The 20,491-nt window shown below is 39.5% G+C and overlaps 1 long non-coding RNA gene across 1 annotated transcript; it reads left to right on the forward strand.

Moving 5' to 3' along the window:
- Positions 1-40: 40 nt before the first annotated feature.
- LOC132659194 (uncharacterized) lies at positions 41-18,604 on the forward strand. Its single transcript, XR_009599306.1, has 3 exons — positions 41-342; positions 2,963-14,930; positions 15,626-18,604. It is a non-coding gene; the product is annotated as an uncharacterized LOC132659194 (long non-coding RNA).
- Positions 18,605-20,491: the final 1,887 nt, after the last annotated feature.

Consider the following 20,491-nt stretch of genomic DNA (forward strand, 5'->3'; position numbering starts at 1 on the left):
GGAGCGGAACCCGGAAGCGAATCTGCGCCTGCGTTTAGGCAGCGGCGGGCCAGGAGGGGGCGGAGACGAGACGTGGGAAAATGCGCGTTATACGTGATGTCGCTCAGCCGCCTGGCCTTTGCTAGATTGCCGCAGGCTCGGTCATAGTTGGGGGGGACAGATTGGGACCCACTGCGTTTGTGTTGTCCCTACACAGTCTGTTTCGCTGACCATGTGCGACTTTTGCCCATCTTCGTCTCGGGTGGAGGCTCTTGCCGGCTGGATTAGCAGTCATCTGTATTATCTCCATTCTGGATGACGGCCGAGCATCAAAAGCAACTCAAGGCTGGTTGGAGGGCCAGGGTACGGAGTTAACCTCTTCTCGTTCCCAGGTGGAGCAGGGCCAGCTTACTGGCGAGTGCGGCGTGCGCTCAGATTATTGTGGAGGTTTATGAAGAAATGGAGGAAGTTTCCTTTTATTTGAGGAGTGCCTAACCGTGAACTCCTTTGGTGTATTAGGTTTATCAAGTTAATTTCAGGCTTTAGGAGAGTGCCTAGATGATTCCTAAAATCTTTGTAATGAGAGGTTACCAAACCTAGTTTGAGGGTGGAGGGCACATGTCAACAACTTTCTTTAAATGCTTCAGTTCAGTTCAGTCGCTCAGCCGTGTCTGACTCTTTGGGACCCCATGGACTGCAGCATGCCAGGCCTCCCTGTCCATCACCAACTCCCATAGTTTACTCAAACTCATGTCCATTGAGTCAGTGATACCATACAACCATCTCATCCTCTGTTGTCGCCTTCAATCTTTCTCAGCATCAGGGTCTTTTCAGATGGGTCAGTTCTTCGTGTCAGGTGGCGAAAGTGTTGGAGTTTCAGCTTCAACATCAGCCCTTCCAATGAATATTCGGACTAATTTCCTTTAGGATGGACTGGTTGGATCTCCTTGCAGTCCAAGGGACTCTCAAGAGTCTTCTCCAATACCGCAGTTCAGAATCATCAATGCCTGGGTACTCAGCTTTCTTTATAGTCCAACTCTCACATCCATATATGACTACTGGAAAAAACCATATCTTTGACTAGATGGACCTTTGTTGGTAAAGTAATGTCTCTGCTTTTTAATATGCTGTCTAGATTTGTCATAGCTTTTCTTCCAAGGAGCAAGTGTCTTTTAATTTCATGGCTGCAGTCACCATCTGTAGTGATTTTGGAGCCCCCCAAAATAAAGTCTGCCACTGTTTCCCCATCTATTTGCCACAGAGTGATGGGACCAGATACCATTTAAATGCTTGGTAATCCAGAAACAGTGACAGAGTTGATGGACATGAATTTGAGTAAGCTCTAGGAGTTGGTGAAAGACAGGGAAGCCTGGTGTGCTCAGTCCATGGGGGTCGCAAAGAGTTGGATACGACTGAGTGACTGAACTGAACTGAATCCAGAAACTAGTTGGCAGAGCATACACACTATTTCATTTGGTTATCACAGTGACTTTGAGATAGAAGTTGCTACTGTTAGCATTTTAAAGTGAAGCACAGAAAAGAAGAAACATATTTGGGATTCTAATAAAGGTGGAGCTAGAAATTCCAACTTTAGCAGTTAAACTTCAAATGGGGGCAGGAGGAGGCAGGCCACAAACTTTTAAAGAATGCCATAGCTGGAGGACTTGTGCCAGAAACTGATTAGAACCCAATAGGTCCAAGATGGTGGCTAACTCAATGGTAACAAATCAGCTTGCTAAATCCATCAAAGACCAAAAGTGGGTATTGGCCCAATTCTGGGAAATCCCTGCTCCTTCCCACAAATGGGCTTCCTTGGTGGCTCAAATGGTAAAGATTAGTCTGCCAGCAATGCAGAAGACCTGGGTTCAATCCCTGGGTCTGGAAGATCCCCTGGAGAAGGAAATGGCAACCCACTCCAGTATTGCCTGGGAAAATCCATAGACTGAGGAGCCTAGCAGGTTACAGTCCATGGGGCTGCAAAGAGTCCCATGGGGCTGAGCAGTAAATGCTTTTCCCCCAGATAGTGGAATAATCCTCCCGCTCATTTCCCTGTGAAATTACCCAGCCCATAACTAACTAACCATGCTGTGTTTTGGAGCCACTCTTTCTGATGTGGCCCACTGGTGCACACCTGTCGAATGTACTTCTCTCTAGGTAAATCCGCTTTTTACCTACCTCTTTGTCTCTCACTGAACTCTTTCTGAAATAAGACTGAGCTTCATTATGTTCTGAAACCAGATGAGTGATTTCAACTAAAAGACCATGGGTTCAAGTCCCAATCTCAGTCACACAGCTTCCACTTCAAAGTCTAAATACATATCACTGATAATACAAAGTGAAGTGAAGTGAATTGAAGTTGCTCAGTCATGTCCGACTCTGCGACCCCATGGACTGTAGCCTACCAGGCTCCTCTGTCCATGGGATTTCCCCAGGCAAGAATACTGGAATGGGTTGCCATTTCCTTCTCCAGGGGATCTTCCTGACCTGGTGATGCTGAGCAGGGCCCTATGGGACTCCTGGGCATAGAGGCCTTTTTGTCTGTCAATCCTTGTAGGCATGACTCCAGCCTCTATGACCGTCTTCAAGTTCCAAAGGGTGGAAGAAGTGAAAGTCACTCAATCACGTCTGACTCTTTGTGACCCTGTGGACTGTAGTCTGCCAGGCTCCTGTGTCCATGTGATTGCCCAGGCAAGAATGCTGGAGTGAGTTGCCATACTCTTCTGCAAGGAATCTTCCAGACCCAGGGATGAAATCTAGGTCTTCTGCATTGCAGGCAGATTCTTTACCATCTGAGCCACCAGAGAAGCCTAAAGTTAAGTTGCTTGTTCAGTCGTGTCTGGCTCTTTTGCGACTCTGTAGACTAGCCCACTAGGCTCCTCCGTCCATGGGATTCTCCAGGCAAGAATACTGGAGTGGGTTGCCATTTCCTTCTCCGGGGGATCTTCCCGACCCAGGGATCAAACCTAGGTCTCCCTCATTGCAGGCAGACGCTTTGACCTCTGAGCCACCAGGGAAGCCCTAGAGAAGCCTGAAGGGTAGAAAAATTGCTAATCAAAGGAGAAGCAGCAACAGAACCACCTGAGGTAAAATAAAAGGGACCAGAGACTCATCAAGATTGAGACAGGACCACCTAAGATGCTGCACACACCCTAATCTCAGCAACTCCACTCTTTTGAAACTGCAGAAGGAGGACTGAAGAGAGTTATTGCCTTGATCCTTAGACATGCCCTTGCCTGATGATATAACCTCTTCCTGCTCACCAGGGAGGGAAAGAGAAAAGAATAAAGACTCAAGATCCCAAACAAACAAAACCAAAGGTCCTTGGTGCTGTGTGTGTGTGTGTGTGTGTGTGTGAGAGAGAGAGAGAGATTACCCATTATGTTAAAATTCCCACTTTAGAAACTGAAGGGGCAAGTTTCTCCTTTTCTCTTATCCCACAGAACCAGATTCTACCAATTACATAATTTAGGATTTGACCAACAGATTCTTCCTGCCACCTCCCCACCATGCCTAACCTTTTAATCTCAAAGAAATGAGACAAGACTTAGAAATAGTTCTGGAGTCCTTCAGAGCATTAGAATACATTTTATTGCAAATCCAGTGGCGATAGGCTGGTGGCAGCACCTGCTCTATACTTTAATTACATCCTTTGCTATGATCTCTTGCTCTTTTAGTTTTCCTTACCTGAATTCTCTAGGTTTCCCAAAATTCTGGATATCCTAAGATTGCCAGATTCCTTAGATTCTGTGGGCAACATTTCCAATAATTTTTTTTAAACTTAAATTTGGCTTGCTTTTAGTTGTTTGCACCTAAAGACTCTTTCATGGGATGAATTATACCTGCCTTTCCAAATTTATATGTTGAAACACTGATCTTTAGAACCTCAGAATGTGACTGTATGTGCAGGTAAGGCCTTTAAATAGGTGATTAAGTTAAAATGAGGCTCTCAGTTTGAGCTCTAATATAATCTCATGGGTGTCCTTTTGAGAAAAGGAAATTTGGACATTAGGTATGCATGTGCAAAAAGGAAATACCACATGAAGACACAGCAAGAAACTAGCCATCTGCAAGCCAAGATGGGAGGCCTCAGAAAAAACCAAACCTGATAATACTTTGATCTTGGATTTCTAGCCTTCAAAACTATATGAATATAGATTTCTGTTGTTTAAGCCACCAAGACTGTGATAGTGTGTTATCACAGCATGCCAATACAGACCCTAACTGATAAAGGACCAAAGTATGCTGTGGGTGTTGCTAATATGGTGAGTAGAGGCCAGGCTACTAGTTTATCTAAATTCTTTTCATTAAGACAGGATTATTTTGACTGCTCCTGTAAGTTGCTGATCTACTTTGTGGCTTGAGGCAGTATATATTAGAAAGTATTTTGATTGAAATATTGGATGCTTCAGAATGCTTCTGACATGTTGGCAGTTCCCTTTAAAACATTTTTTCCTTCTCCAAAATAATAAACTATTACAAAAGATTTGCCATTATTTCAGTAATGCATGTAAAATCTCTTCTAACTTGTCAGTGTGAGTTTCAATTCATAAACCTTCACTTCAGCTACACTGACATAAAATTTTCTTAAATGAGTGACTTACATGGGTGACTTATCTGTTTCTGTTTGAAATATTTCTTGGTGCCATTATGATAATAGTTATTATGGCATTTGTCAAGAAATCAAGATGTACAATTTCCAAATATTTTTTTTGCTTCATTGAAGCTAAAACCATTTCACATGATTCTCATCAATCATGTCATTTCCCTACTAAGAGCTTTCTGGTCCCATGCCTTTTTGAAGGTAATACAAGGGATTCCGTGCTTTCCTCAGCCCAGTAATGTCTGCTTTTTATCTTCTACTAGTTTATGCTCTCCATTTTAGGTCAGCTTTTCCTATCTCTCACCTCCACACCCCTATTACTCTCCACTGCCTTAGAGCTTTTCATTAATACTATAGTCTCCCCTTATCCGTGGGGAATATGAATATTCTAATATCCCCAGTGTATGCCTAAAACTGCAGGTGGTACCAAACCCTGTATAGACTGTGTTTTTAAAATTTTTTTCCTATGTGTTGCTAATGGGCAAGTACTATATATAGTACCAATACTCTGGACAAATGGATGATTCAAGTCCTGGGGGAAATGTAGGGAGATAGTGCAAGATTTCATCATGCTACTCAGAACAGCTACTCAGAATGTCATGCAGTTTAATACTTACAAATACAGTAAGTCCCCTGCATAGAAACTTTCCCTTACATACGAAGCTTCGAGTTGTGACATTTGAAAGATGCACACGTGCTATCGTGTGCAATCATGTAAGTTAGTTCAAGTGTCTGGTGTACATTGTCACGGGCATGCATCCTCTACAAGTGGTTTTGCTTTTGCGCCCTTTACCGTGCTGTACAGTAGTATTGTATCTTTTTTATAAGCCCAGGATGTAGAGAAGCAAGCATAAAAGCAGCGGTGATGTAGCTGGTACTGCTAAGAATCGCCAGGAACTGGAGTCCCAGAGAAAGGACGAAGAGAGACAAGAAGAAGAAGTAAATGAAGAACAGAGGTTCGTGACGCAGCAGATGGCAGATGGTAGGGAGGTTTTCTTTGTTTGAGGAGACACAGCTTTTGAGGCACAGGACCCAAACAGAGAATGGTACACAGAGGTTCAGAATGCAGTGCAGTGCTGCCATGTCATCTATGAAAAAAAGAGCTACTACCCAAACATCACTGGATTGTTTTTTAAAGAGGGTGGATAGAATTGAATCCAGCAAGGAACCAGAACCTGTGCCATCACCGTCAGGCATGAGTGGAATTGCAGCTTGCCCTCCGTCTCCTATTGCTGACGATCCTTCAGCTCTACCAGCTCCCACCTTCTCTCCCTCCTCCAGTCAGTTACTCTTCTTGCCTGTTCCCCTGCTGCCAACCCCTATATGCCATCTCTTGTACTGTGTTCTGTGTGCTCAGTCATGTCCAATTCTTCGCGACCCCATGGATTGTAGACAACAAGGCTCCTCTGTCCATAGGATTTTCCAGGCAAGTATACTGGAGTGGGTTGCCATTTCCAGCTCCAGGGGGTCTTCCCCACCCATGGGTCAAATCAGAGTCTCCTGCATCTCCTGCATTTGCAGGTGGATTCTTCACCACTGAGCCACCGGGGAAGCCCTCTTGTCTTGTACTACTGTACTTTTCAAGATACTATATTGTAAGATTAAAAATGTTTTTATTTTTTTTGTGTGTTTCCTATATATTATTTGTGTGAAAAGTATTATAAGCCTATTTCAGTACAGTACTATATAGCCAAGTGTTAGTTGGGTGACTAGGCTAACTTTGTTGGACTTATAAACAAATTGGACTCATAGACACATTCTTGAAACAAAATTTATTTGTACGGAGGGGACTTAACTGTGGTTCATTTCTGGCATTTTCCATTTAATATTTTTGGACCAAATTGACTAGAACCATGGAAAGAAAAATTGGATAAATGGGAATTACGCTGGTTTTATACATACAACTTCAAAAAAGACTATCTACCTTCCATCTATCATACATAGAAACTTTGATGAGTCAACTTTGATTCCTTCTTCAACCTCCAAACCAGTCAAATCCTATTGATTGTACATCTTAATCTTTTAAATTATGATCTTCCTGTCTCACTTCTTTACTTCAGGGCCGCATCTCTTGCTTGGGCTATTGAAGAAACTTTTTTTTTCTCAATTTCAAAATTTCCCCTTCACATTTGTTCTTAAAAATTAGTAGGCTGCTAGCATTCTTAGTTGTTGGGTCCTAAAACACATGTACAAGGAAGAAACAAGTAGTAATGGATGGATAAAATATTTCATGTAACTGAAAGTGTTTCATATACATTCCACATAATGTGGAGCTATTTATGTAAAATATCATCTTATTTTTCATTAGAAACGTGTAAGCTTTTGGTGAAATTCAACATATAATTTTTTTTTTGCATATTACCCAAATAACACCACAATTTTCAGATGTCTGCTACTGAACACATTTCAGAATAACATTTAATTAATCGAACACCATGTCACCTTCATAGCTAGATTTAGTGCCTGTTATCCCAGAATTTTAAAAGTCTTTGAAGTGAGAACTTTGTTTCTAGAAAAACTGTGAAGTTAATTGCTTAATTTTCCTGTTATGAAAGCCAAATTTTTACTTTTATAACATGTTTAAAAGATCAGACTTTAGAGTCAGAAATGTGTAGGTTAAATCTTATCCCTTCCACTTCCATAGGGGACTTAAGGCAAATTGCTGAACAGTTCTAAGCTTTGGTTTCTTTACATATACAAGAGAAATAATCATACTGTGCATAGCTCACAGGGCTATTTGAAGGATGAAATGACATAGTGCACGTGACTCATCCAGAGTGCCTGACACATAGTAAGCACATCATTAGTTTATATTACTATAACTCCAGGTCGTAGTGTAAAGAAGTAAAGAATTTATTGTTGACCTGTTAATTTCTGAGGGGACTCACACAAAAGAAATGTTAAGTTTGTGAAATTGGGAGATTAGGTGACTATGGGTGGGAGCTGAGGGGGTAGAAGTCAGAAAACAGAAGATTTTCATGCTTGATAGCATGGGCAAAAGATCACTGATGCTACTAGAAGGTTACATGTGGAGTGAATGGAGTGTCTGGGCAGGGCAGGGGGTAATGTATCCAGTTTGGGCTCTATTGAATTAGGGAAGCTAGTGGGACATTCGTTTGTAGAAATCCAGTGGAATGTGGATATTTGACTTGGAAACTCAGGAGAGACTTTGGGACGTATAGGTGCCAATGGGAATGGAGAACTTTGAGGAGAATTGCACAGAACAACAACAACAAAAGAGTAAGAATGTAAGGGATAAAATTTAAAAAGCAAATATAGTAAAAGCAGCTCAGGAAGCAAAGTGAGAAGAGGCAACTATGATAGGGATGCTTAAGGAGAAGAGCCTTTCAAATTGGAGGTTGTCGGCAGAGTAGTTTTGACTCTGGAGTTGGCTTAAAAATGTGACTACTCAATCAGAATTAAGGTGAGTCATACTGGACATCCAATTTAAGACATAGACATCTGAAATTAGATATTTCAAGCTGTCTTGGCTTGTATTTCTTGTATTTCTGGGTATTGCCATCTGCTAATAACCTGAAATTTTGTTAGTTTTTTGTTTGTTGATTAGGATACTGTATTTAGGGTATGGTTACCCTTATTCCCTCTATAGGATATATTAATCTCCCAAAACTCCACATATCTGGCTTGCTTTCATCCCAGAGGTCTGAGCTCAAGTGCCATTTCCTCTAATGACCCACCCTTACCATTATATCTAAGGGGCCTCCCTCCCTCAGTCCCTGTTTACTTCATCACTCTCTTTACTTCTTAATATCATTTATCACAATCTATAACTACTTTGTGATTTTGTTTCTTTATTTCTTAATTGACTGTCTCTTACCCCAGCATGTAAGCTTCGTGGGAATAGGGACCCTGGATCTCTTGTTTGCGGCTCCATTTGATAGTGCCTAACATAACCTGCCTCTTAGAAGGATCTCAATCAATGTGTTAAAAAGTGAGTGATGGCCAAGAACGAAGGTGAGAGCTGAGGGTTCTTTACCATTTTCTCTGCAAGATTGTATTTACCTTTGGTATTTATCTTATCTACTGAGGATGAGTTTAATAAAAAGCTCTGTGCCTAGATATGAGAATCCAGATCCAGCTGGGGAATTAATTCTAGCAATAATGAGGATGTGTGTCACTGAATGCCAAGATTCTACAAGAACAGGAAAAAACTATAGATGAGACTTCTGAGGATAAACATCTTTAATTAGATGTACAGACACACTTGCAGGCTTCCTTTCTTTCAGTTCTCCTGACTCTGCAGCTTATTGTGGGAGTGGGTTTGTAATGGTGTTCTGGGAATTGTGGTGAACGGGGAATGGGCAACGTGGAGAAGGATATAAACATTGGTAAAATATTTACTTGTGCTCTGGGCTTTAAATGACATTCTACCTTATTCGATGACACAGGTTTGCAACATAAAATCAGAAAAGATTTCAAAAATTCTTTAAGAGACAACAAAGCCTCTTCCTGTAATCGGTTATTCTGGAGTTCCTAGAGGGGACAAGTAATGTCACTAGTAATTGTATTTTCTGCATTAAAACTGGGAAGCATACTCAGATAAATTTACTCATGTTCTTATATGGACATAAAGACAGAACATTTGAAACCGAAACAGCTCTAAAAACGTCCACAACATATAGGTGACAAAGATATGCCATCAGTATATGCAGGATGATGTGAAACCCCAGTAGATGAAAATGACTTCTCGCCTAGAGAAGTCAGAGAGAGAAGCTTGGAGGAGATGCTGTTTGCACTGGGAATATAGGAATTTACCAGGCAAAGTGGAGCTAGTTGGTATGCCAAGCAGAGAAGACAGCACGTGCAAATATATGAATATATGAAAGTATGTGATATTTTGGGGGAGTGACAATGATTTGGGAAGACGTGTTGAGACAGTGACAAAAGATGAAGCTAAAAATATATGAGGATCAGATTTTAAAGGGTCTTATGTATCATTTTAAATGACTTGGGCTTTAAATTGAAGTTATTAGTGAGTCATTCAAGGTTTTTATAGAGAAATATGATCTCAGATATATATTTTAGCCATGATAAATCTGACAAGAGATAAATTAGAAAAAGGAGAGACTAGACATAAAGATCAATTATCAGGCTAGTGTAGTAGTCTTAGAAATGGTGACAACCTGTACAGAGATAGTGCTGATGGAGAGAGGAAATAAATTGAGAGTTATCTAGGGGGGCATAAACAATGAGGATAAATCTACATCAAAGATATGAGGTAGGTATTGAGGATAATTGTATTTTTTCTATTTTGGGTAACTGGGTTGAAGATAAAAAAGAGCTGAATGGGAACAAAGAGGAAGACAAATATTTGGTTTTGGCAGTTGAAAACATAAATATGGGTTTTGGAAGAAAGATGAGGACTAAAATAATGAACCTGAAATAATGGTTTGAGATTCTATATAGATGAATATATTCATCAATATAGATGGCACTTGGAACCAGGGGTAGTTGAGATCACCCAGGGTAAGTGAATAAAGTGAGATGGTAAAAGTTACTGGTAAGATCTCTAAGTAGTAGTAACACTCAAGGAATGAAATGTAGTATTCTGTGGTAGTAAGGAAATATGTCCACAGTTTAACTGATTCTCTTTAAGAGGTAGAGCCTGATTCTTCTCTTCTCCAGTGCTGGGATGAATTTAGTGCTTACTCTCAACAGTGTACAGTTTCATAGCTCCTGCTGCTGCTAAGTCGTTTCAGTCGTGTCTGACTCTGTGCGACCCCATAGACGGAAGCCCACCAGGCTCCCCTGTCCTTGGGATTCTCCAGGCAAGAACACTGGAGTGGTTTGCTGTTTCCTTCTCCAATGCATGGGTGCATGCTAAGTCGCTTCAGTCATGTCTGCCTCTGTGCAACCCCATAGACGGCAGCCCACCAGGCTCCTCTGTCCACAGGATTCTCTAGGCAAGAATACTGGAGCGGGTTGCATTTCCTTCTCTGACAGTTTCATAGATGAGGGCATAAAAGGCACTGCAGCTCTTCTGTCTGTCTGTCGTTGCTTGATTGGGTGGGTGGGGGTGCCAGCTTTCATGCCATGAAGACACTCACGCAGCCCATGGAGAGACCCATATAGTGAGGAACCGAGACACATGTAACAGGTTAGGGACTGAAGCCCTTTGCCAACAGTCATGTGAGTGAATCTTCCTGGAAGTGGATCCTCCTGCCCTATTTGTCTTTAAATAATTGCAGCCCCAGTCAATGCCTTCACTGCAACCTCATCAGAGACCCTGATCCAGAATGTCCCAGTTCCCCCACCCCAAGCTGTACCTGAATTCCTTGACCATCAGATATTTTGAGAAGCAATGCTTACTGTTTAGATGCACTAAGTTTTAGGGTACTTTTTTACATAGTAATATATAACTAATACAAAGACATTGAAGGAAAAAAGAAGTTATCAGAGAGATAGAAAGGAAACAAGCAGAAAGAGGAGTGTTGAAACAGCCATGAGAGGAAAGTTTTTAAGAGGAATTATGTCAAATGCTATAGGTAAGCACTTTTTCACTCTATTTGTTCAAAGCAATGGCACCCAAGAGTACTTGCAGTCATTGTATTCTTCACTACAACATACAGAACAAGGCAAGCTTCACTTAAGAATGTCCCTGATAAAGTAGTGTAAACTATTAATTTTATTAAAATTTGGCCCTTAAATACATCTTTGTAGCATTCTGTGTGACAAAAATCAGAATTATTTATAGTAATTATTTTTGATGCACATGTAAATATAATGGCAATCTCAAAGAAAAGCATTTGTGAAATTGAGTTGGAAGCTGAATTAGTTGCTTTTCTGTGGAACAGCATTTTTACTTGACAGAGTAATGAATGAACTATGACTATTTAGACTTGGGTATTTGGCAAATGGTTTCTTGAAAAACGAATGGGTGAGACTGTCACTTCAAGAAAAACCTTTGATATCATTTGTTGCCAATGATAAAATTTAATCTTTAAGCAAAATTCAGAATTTTAAAAAACTTGGTCATTATGGACTTGACAGCTTCATAATATCTAAAAACTTTTGTGATGATGAGGGTGGTGATATCAACAGATGTGATTTTTAAAAATAATCATTTTATAATAAACATTTGGTAGATCTATATAACTCATTGAACTGATAGTTTTCAAAAGATCAAAGCATGAATGAACAGAATGAGATGTGTAGAAGATCCATTCAAAATACAGGATGGGTCATTTTAATGTAACAGGGTATGATAATTTATTGATGTAGCTACAGATTCCTCATCTCATAAAGAATTTGTATTACTTGCTAGAAAGCAGATATTGCTTACAGAGAGCTGTTTTTTTTTTCATTTTTGTTTTATAGAAAGACCCCAATTTCTGAAGAATATTTAGGGCAACGAAGAGAGTTGAATTCCTTTGAGGGAAGTGAACAAGGAAAGAGGACTTCCCCAAGACTGATTGGAAGGTTTATGAGCTCCAAAACTAATGGTAATCCACACTCCATGCCCTGGCAATACCTTTAGGACCTGGCAAGACGTCGAGTGGGTTTACTGTGTGGAGCTCCTAGAGAGACTGGGCAGGGAAATGGGACTCCAAGCTTTGACAGAGATTCCAGTGCTCAGGTTTGACATGGAATGGGCAGAGCCATCTGTCTTCAGGAGTCAAGTAGCCTTGAAAAATAAGATATCAAAGGGGATTACGATAAAGCTGAGAGGATGTTTGTGAACTCTAAAGGACCTAGGTTGAATTTCTTCCTGGTGTGTGGAATGGAAACTTGGAATTAATTTGATTTTAAAGAAATAATGGAGTTTGACATTTCTTGCACACCTGTTTGTAGTCGACAATACAGTATCTACTCACTATGTATGTGTGCACACTCAGTACAACTCTTCAACCCTATAGACTGTAGCCCACCAGGCCCCTCTGTCCATGGGGTTATCCTGGCAAGTATACTGGAGTGGGTTTTCATTTCCTCCTCCAGGGGATCGTCCCAACCCAGGGATCGAACCCACATCTCCTGCATCTCTTGCACTGGCAGGTGGATTCTTTACTTTTGAGTCGCCTGGGAAGCACCTCATATACTCACTATATCAGGTAGAATTCTGCAATGAACTTGTGTATGTCTGTGTGTGTTCACATACACATACATGTTTATTTTTTAAAATTTAAATTTATTTATTTTAATTGGAAGCTAATTACTTTAAATATTGCATTGGTTTTGCCATACATCAACATGAATCTGCCATGGGTGTACATGTGTTCCCCATCCTGAACCCCCCTCCCTCCTCCCTCCCTGTACCATCCCTCTGGGTCATCCCAGTGCACCAGCCCTAAGCATCCAGTATCATGCATCAGACCTGGACTGGCGACTCGTTTCTTATATGATATTATACATGTTTCAATGCCATTCTCCCATATCATCCCACCCTCTCCCTCTCCCACAGAGTCCAAAAGACTGTTCTATACATCTGTGTCTCTTTTGCTCTCTCGCATACAGGCTTATCATTGCCGTCTTTCTAAATTCCATATATATGCGTTAGTATAGTGTATTTGTGTTTTTCTTTCTGGCTTACTTCACTCTGTATAATAGGCTCCAGTTTCATCCACCTCCTTAGAACTGATTCAAATGCATTCTTTTTAATGGGCTGAGTAATACTCCATTGTGTATATGTACCACAGCTTTCTTATCCATTCATCTGCTGATGGACATCTAGATTGCTTCCATGTCCTGGCTATTATAAACAGTGCTGTGATGAACATTGGGGTACATGTGTCTCTTTTAATTCTGGTTTCCTCACTGTGTATGCCCAGCAGTGGGATTGCCGGTCATAAGGCAGTTCTATTTCCAGTTTTTTAAGGAATCTCCACACTGTTCTCCATAGTGGCCCTACTAGTGTATTTGTTTATTATGAGGGGTTAGCTCATATGATTTTGGGAGCTAGCACGTCTAAAATTTGTAGGGTAAGCTGGCAGCTGGAAACTCAGGCAAGTGTCCGTGTTGCAATCTTGTTACTATCTTGAGGTGGGATTCCTTCTTTTCTAGGAAACTTTAGTTTTATTTCATACATCTTTTATCTTTACAATTACTGGTATATTTGCTTTTGTCATCATAGACAAAATAAAAAGGATATCAGAATGTCCATAAGGAAAAAGTAGAGAGAATAAAAATATCAAATATGTTTCTAGTGTCAATTACAGTTCTAGTGTAAATTAAAAAGACGTAAAAACGTTAATTATGGGAAATAAGCATCTGCAAACATACTTTCATGTTTCTGGTTTTATAGAAATCTGTGTGACTGTTCCATGTGCTATACATCTGACTCATTCACATCCCTCTGTTTCCCTGATATTTTGAGGAAATAAGTCTTCCATCAAACAAATAAATCATATATGAGAAAATATATATATTTAGAATGAAGTTGGAAAGAAAAAATGTATGAATTAGTTAGAATTACAAAGGGACATAAATAGAGTGTTTTTGGTGCTTTCTTTCTACAGCCATCCCAAGGTCCTTTTGGTTGTCATAATAAGACAAAAATAAAAGTTTAATCAATAGAAATGAGCTTGGTTCCAAGATAAGAGTTAACCTTGGATTTGAATGATCCTATTGATTTGGCTTTATGAACCTGAGGCAAGATTGCATTTAAAGATTGGGCTGTACTTTAGTTTAAAATAAGTGCTTCTAAGATGTTGGCAAATACACTGCAATTGCCAATGAACTTGGCTGAGATAGGCTCAAACAATAGCTCAGTTCATACAGAGATAATAACTGAGATAAATATAGTCACAAAATGTTCATTTACAAAAATCTTTCTACACTATAATTATCAAAATAAATATCACCAGTAATGAGAAGTGAAGCTAACCAAAACACCTGAGGGGTACTCATGACCTTCAGTGTGGAAAAGTGGAGCAGAGTTTTAATTTTCTTTTCTCCCCCTAGGAACTATGTCCTGCTCTCCATCTTTTCTTATTTTCTTCTTTTGTAAGCTACAACATCAACTTCACCTGTAGGGAAGTCACATTTTAAGCAAGTTAAAAAGCACTTGTCAAAGAAGTTCTGGCTCTGAAATCTTAGATAATGACAATTATCTAGTCACTGTGGGAGCTGGAGGGGAAGGAGGCAGTTGCAATCTCATGGTTGTTCCTCCATCTTCCTCCCCCTTCCCCACTGGTTCAGCTAGCTGAAACATCAGCCTATTGCTTTAGCAGAGGGATACGAAAATTACTATCAGTGATAACACAAGTTTGTCTTAAATGTTTCATTTAAGCTGCTGCTGCTGCTGCTAAGTCACTTCAGTCGTGTCCGACTCTGTGTGACCCCAGAGATGGCAGCCCACCAGGCTCCCCTGTCCCTGGGATTCTCCAGGCGAGAAGTTAGTGTTTTTATTTTAATTTGGCTTATAAAAAAAAAGATAAATAAAGATTTTATTTTATTTGTTGCCTTTTGGAGATTAAAGATGCCAGGTTAAATAAGGTATGGCCCCTATTGTTAGTAATGGTGGATATAGACATGAAGTAGTTATGATACAATGTTGCAAATTTTGTAACAGAAGTCTGCAATGTGTTCTGAAACCAAAGTGCCAAGAACAATGAGCTGTATCTTGGGGTGACAAGAAATGTAATGTGATGTAAGGGTAGGTTTTGTAATATTTTGGAAATGTGTTGACATAGTAAAAATGAAGGAAAAAAAGCCTCTTTCAAAAATTGGAAGTGAAAATACAAGGATAGTAAGGAAACAGATCCCATTGGCTTAATACCAGCAGGCCTTAGGGAGAAATACCAAGGGGACAGGTCAGCTCCCTGTATTATTATAGTATGCAAATAGGAGGAGGCAGGGGTCTAATGAAATCCCTGGGTGAGTGAGTGGTCAAGAGAGGAAACAAAGGGAAGAGGAGGAGTTGTTTTTTTTTTTTTTTTGGTATAAATGTATATATTCAAGCTTGTATGCCTGGGGACTTTTTGAGTACTATACAAACCTAAAGTAGCCTCCCTCACTGACTCTGATGAAATCAGTGTAGATGATACATCACAAAATGATCACATAATCTTACCACTCTTGTCCTCCCAGGTGGACTCACTGAATAGAAGAAACTTCTGACTGGGAAAAAAAGCAAAAGCAAAAGCCAGGAAGTCAACAGAGGATAGTGGGAAAAGTTCTCAAGAAAACTGCTCTTTCCCAGGCATGGAAGCAATGGAAAATTCATTCCAGGAAAAGCAAAATATATGTGCAAAGGCTCAAGAGCATAGAAAAATTATGGTGAGTTTGATGAATAGGAAGTTGATTGGAGGAGCTAGTGACAGCTGTCACCTTTAGAATCATTGGTGAGGTCACAGGGCACAAGTCTTTGAGTGCCACTGTTCTTTGAGCTAATCTTCAACTTGAGGAACTTGGGTCAAGAGTATGCTATAAATTTCAGGAATTCAAAGCAGCAGAGTGAAAGGTCTCTGATAATGGATGAACGTTTATATAGGTAGGAGTTCTGTTTAAATGTCCCAGCTTAGGTTAGGGGATTAGTTTCACCTCTCTACGTATCCAAATTTTCCTGTGCTAGCACCCCTTTGTCTGTTCAGCATTAGAAGTCAAGGGACCTTAAATGTCAAAACAGCAGTAAATGATGAAGAAAAAAATGCATCACTGCTTAAATTTAAAAGAACTCTGGGTTGGAGTTACCATGATTTATATAGCAGCACATCTCTAATGAGAAATTTATATTAGCCTTTCTATTATTTCCTTGTATTTATTTCTCTTTCCATTGTGCTTACTGTGATAAAGTACCTGCTAGCATGAAGTTACAGTAAAGTGTATGTTATAATACAGTTACGGTTTTCACTGCTGATTTTGACTTCTTGTGATGAATATGTCAGGTGAAAAAAGAACAAAAAATATGAACTATAATAATGTAACACAAATAAACTAAAAATAACTCAAAGGCATAATGTATTAGTTTTCCTTTGCTACATAACAAATTATCATAAGCTTTGTAGTTTAAAGTGACACACAGTTATATCTTACACTTTCCATGAGTCAGGAGTCCAGACACAGCTTAGCTAGGTCCTCTATCTCAGGGTCTTGCAAGGCTGCAGTAAAGCTGTCAGATGGAGCTGCAACTCATCTGAGGCTTGGCTTTTCTTTCAAATTTGCCAAAGCTGCTGAGAATTCAGTTTCTTAGAGTGGAAGCATTAAGGCCCTTTGCTCCTGGGGACTGCCTGCCATCCTTCCCCTGGCTCCACAACATGGCAGCAGTTTGCTTCTAGACCAATGCGATGGTGTCTGCTGTTGCTTTGAGCCTCTTTTAAGGGCTCATCTAATTAGGGCAGACCACCACCCAGCACAGTTTTGATGAACTGACAGTCAACTAATTAGTCACCGTCATTACATCTGAAAAATGCCTTCAGCTTTGCTGTGTAGTGTAACCAACCAAAGGGATGCTATCCCACCATGTTTTCAGGCCCTGCTTCTACTCAACGGGTCGGGATTATACAAGGGTGTGGATTACTGGGAGTCATCCTAAAATTCTGCCTTCCACATATATCGATCTTAAATTACAAATATATTTCCTATTTTCACAAAGAAGTTGAGAAATTCTGTAATGCCTATACAATATCTAAGGCTTAGATGCTATCACAGCACTGTTTAGTGGAAATATAACGTAAGCCACAAATGTGAACCACATGAGACTTATTTTTAGTAGCCACATAAGAAAAAGTAAATAGAAACAAATAAAATTAATTTTGACTCAGATGGTAACGGAGAAGGTAATGGCACCCCACTCCAGTACTCTTGCCTGGAAAATCCCATGGACAGAGGAGCCTGGTGGGCTGCAGTGCATGGGGTCACTAAAAGTCGGACACGACTGAACGACTTCACTTTCACTTTTCACTTTCATGCATTGGAGAAGGAAATGGCAACCCACTCCCGTGTTCTTGCCTGGAGAATCCCAGGGACGGGGAGCCTGGTGGGCTGCCATCTGTGGGGTCACACAGAGTTGGACACGACTGAAGCGACTTAGCAGCAGCAGCAGATGGTGAAGAATCTACCTGAAATGCAAGAGACCTGGGTTTGATCTCTGGGTGAGGAAAATCCCCTGGAGAAGGGAATGACTACTCACTCCCGTATTCTTGCCTGGAGAATTCCACGAACAGAGGAGCCTGGTGGGCTACACTCCATGGGGTTGCAGAGTTGGATACGACTGAGTGACTAACATTTTAACTTTCAAAATAAATTTTAATGATATGTTTTATTTAATCACTATGCCCAGAATATTATCATTTCAGCATGTAATCAATATGGAACATTATGGGGGAGATATCATGCCTTTTAAAAACATTGTCTTTCAACACCACATCTCAATTTGGGCTAGCAGCATTTCAAGTGCTGCTACATTCAAGGGCTGCAACATTTCAAGTTGGGCTAGCAACATTTCAAGTGTTGGAACCAAACTGCTGTTAATTGCCTTTTCAACAATATCCACCAGGTGTCACAATGAGCTTATTACTTTAAGACAGTGACATCAACAACTTCTCTTGATATCAGTTGTTAGGATTCTATTTCTATTGATGTGTTTTTGACCTTCCATGTATTCAGAATTTCCCTTTAATTTGTTGCCTAATTAAGAAATCAAGCAAAGTAGATTTTACTATCTAAACGAATGAGTCAGAATTCAAAATGATGTGCATGTGAGACACATTATTCCTTACTTTTTCTGTAATCCTGAGATGATCTGCCTAGTGAGAGGGTGAATAATTCATAATTACATGCACTTGCGATACTCAACAACATAATGAAAATTATTTTAATGTTAGATCATTTTAAATACTTGGGCAATTTTCACTACCTCAGGCACAATTAAATGGTGTTCTTTTTACCTTTTCAAATTGTTTAGTGGAACACATTAAAAATAGAAAACCAAATTTTTTAAGTGACAAAATGTTCTTTAATTTTCATACCTATTACTGCAATTTACTTATTGCCATCATTTTTACTTTTCTCACACACACAGTAAGACTAAATAGATTATATTTGAGCTCATTAACATTTTTACTTTGAAAGCCAGAATCATTTTAAAATGTTCATTTACTTATTTGCAGGTTGTTTTAGGATTTCTTTTAAAATTAAGGATAAATTCCTTTTGTTTTAATATTCTATGGTTTTAATTTTCAGTCTTGTACTTTTAAGTATTTCCTAAGTAAAACTAAATATACATATTTAGAGATTAAAGCATCTCAAATATTTTCTCCTTAAATCTTAGAAAATCACTAATCTATAAAATATTAAAAATACAGATATCATACAGAAGTACTAAGTAACAAAAAGATTAAAGTGTGTGTTTTTATCACCAACTTCCATAAAGTGAGTATAATTTAGATGTACTCTAGTTTTATACCAATAATTAATCCTTCTCTTTGTCCTATTAATTCCAGGTATATGATGTACATAAAAATAAACTTGATCCTAATGAGAAACAATAATTATCTCTTGAGGATTCAATTGTCAATTAGCTTCAGAGGAAACTAATCAGCCTTGGCATCTTAATAACCAATATTTTAAGGAGAGAAATGACCAGTGTTGTAGCTATAACTATATGAGAATATAAAAGAATCACTGAATGGAAATATGTGACTAGTATTATTTAAAAAAAAACCCATAAAGCTTAAAGTTAGGATAATGTATACTTTGTGTGTGTGTGTGTGTTGTGTGTGTGCACATGTGCGCATGTGCACCTCTGTTTGGATAAATCTCTTTGAATGCAACTAGGAAAATTTAACCACATATAAATATTTTAGAAGCCAGATTTTTAATGAAATATGTATATGCAAATAATATTTTTTTGCTGCTCAGCTCTTTACAATTTTTGTTATTTCCTTCTTTTTAAAAATTTGCTTTTAGCTGCACTGGATCGTCATTGCTTTGCACCAGCTTTCTCTAGTTGTGGTGACCAGGGGCTAGTCTTCGCTGTGGTGTGCTGCTTCTCAACTTGGTGGCTTCTCTTGTTGTGGCGCACAGGCTTTAGGTGTGCTGGCTTTAGCACCTGCAGAACATGGGCTCAGTAGTTGCAGCTCCAGGGCTCTAGAGTACAGGCTTAATAGTTGTGGCGCATGGGCTTTGTTGCTCTGAGGCATGTGGAATCTTCCTGGACCAGGGATCGAACCCATGTCCCCTGTATTGCAAGGTGGATTCTTATCCACTGTGCCACCAGAGAATTCCTCTTATTTCCTTCTTGAAGAAATATTAGCCATGTAAAGCCTGAAGCTGAAAAGACCCTGATGCTGGGAAAGATTGAAAGCAGGAGAAGGGGATGACAGATGGTTGGATGGTATCATTGACACAATGGATATAAGTTAGAGCAAGCTCCAGGAGATGAAGGACAGGAAAGCCTGGTGTGCTGCAGTCCAGGGGGTCACAAAGAGTTGGACCTGAATGAGTGACTGAACAATGAAAAAAGCCAGAAGACCTAATTTGTTTGCTCTTTTTGAAAGTATAATACTGACATAGTCCAGGAGATGGCAGCCAACATCTTTTGTGAAATAAATGAATTATGTTGATGCTTTATTATGGTAATTTTAATGTGATTTCTCTATTTTAATAACATCAGCATTGAAGCAATCACTAAAAGCATAAAACTGTTGAAATTCTAAATATGGATATCTCATTGTATAAGTGTGCTTTAAAGAGATTCTTCAGAGTATTTTATAAAGCAAACTGAATACATTTCTCTCTCCTCTTTCTCCCTGCCTTCAGAGCATTGGTTTCTGCCAGAATATTGACCTAGAATTACCTATAGAGCAGTAGGATTAATGAATAAATTGTAATATTAATGAATATTTCAGAAGTGTTAAAATTAAGCACATAAAATACTAATGATATTATTTAAGAAATATATCAGAACTGATAACTGAGGTTTTTTGGATACCACACGTTTTTGGTTAAATTCAT

Source organism: Ovis aries, chromosome 2 (assembly GCF_016772045.2).
Source record: "Ovis aries strain OAR_USU_Benz2616 breed Rambouillet chromosome 2, ARS-UI_Ramb_v3.0, whole genome shotgun sequence".
Classification (NCBI taxonomy): domain Eukaryota; kingdom Metazoa; phylum Chordata; class Mammalia; order Artiodactyla; family Bovidae; genus Ovis; species Ovis aries.